This window comes from Apis dorsata, unplaced genomic scaffold, assembly GCF_000469605.1.
Source record: "Apis dorsata unplaced genomic scaffold, Apis dorsata 1.3 scaffold_265, whole genome shotgun sequence".
Lineage (NCBI taxonomy): Eukaryota > Metazoa > Arthropoda > Insecta > Hymenoptera > Apidae > Apis > Apis dorsata.
In genome coordinates, this window is record NW_006263543.1 from 829,159 (window position 1) to 829,456 (window position 298).

At 55.4% G+C, this 298-nt stretch overlaps 1 protein-coding gene across 1 annotated transcript in view; it reads left to right on the top strand.

Annotated features, from left to right (window-relative positions):
• LOC102672658 (homeobox protein homothorax-like) overlaps positions 1-265 on the top strand; it is a 321,785-nt gene extending 321,520 nt beyond the window's left edge. The window contains exon 9 of the mRNA XM_031510833.1: positions 1-265. The gene's annotated coding sequence lies outside the window, so the exon portion shown is untranslated.
• Positions 266-298: the final 33 nt, after the last annotated feature.

Below are 298 nucleotides of genomic sequence, written 5' to 3' on the forward strand. Positions count from 1 at the left end.
GTGCTCGAGAGCCAGGAACGCACGATGCGGACAATCGAGGCGGAAAAGCACGGCCGTCGGTCCGATTCTGGAGGAGGTGAAAGAAGAAGGGAGAAGAAAAAAGGGAGGGAAAAATCGTGGTTTCGAGGTTCGATGGACCTGCGAGCTTCGATGAAGAGGAAAAACTTGGAGGAACGACTCGGGGTGTGGACCGACCGAGAGGCTTGTGTTGGTACGCGTGGAACCGGAAGCAAGATGGAGGAGGGAAGAAGAAGGAAGAGGGAAGTTGGAAGAGGGCGCGGCTTGGTACAAGAGAAGA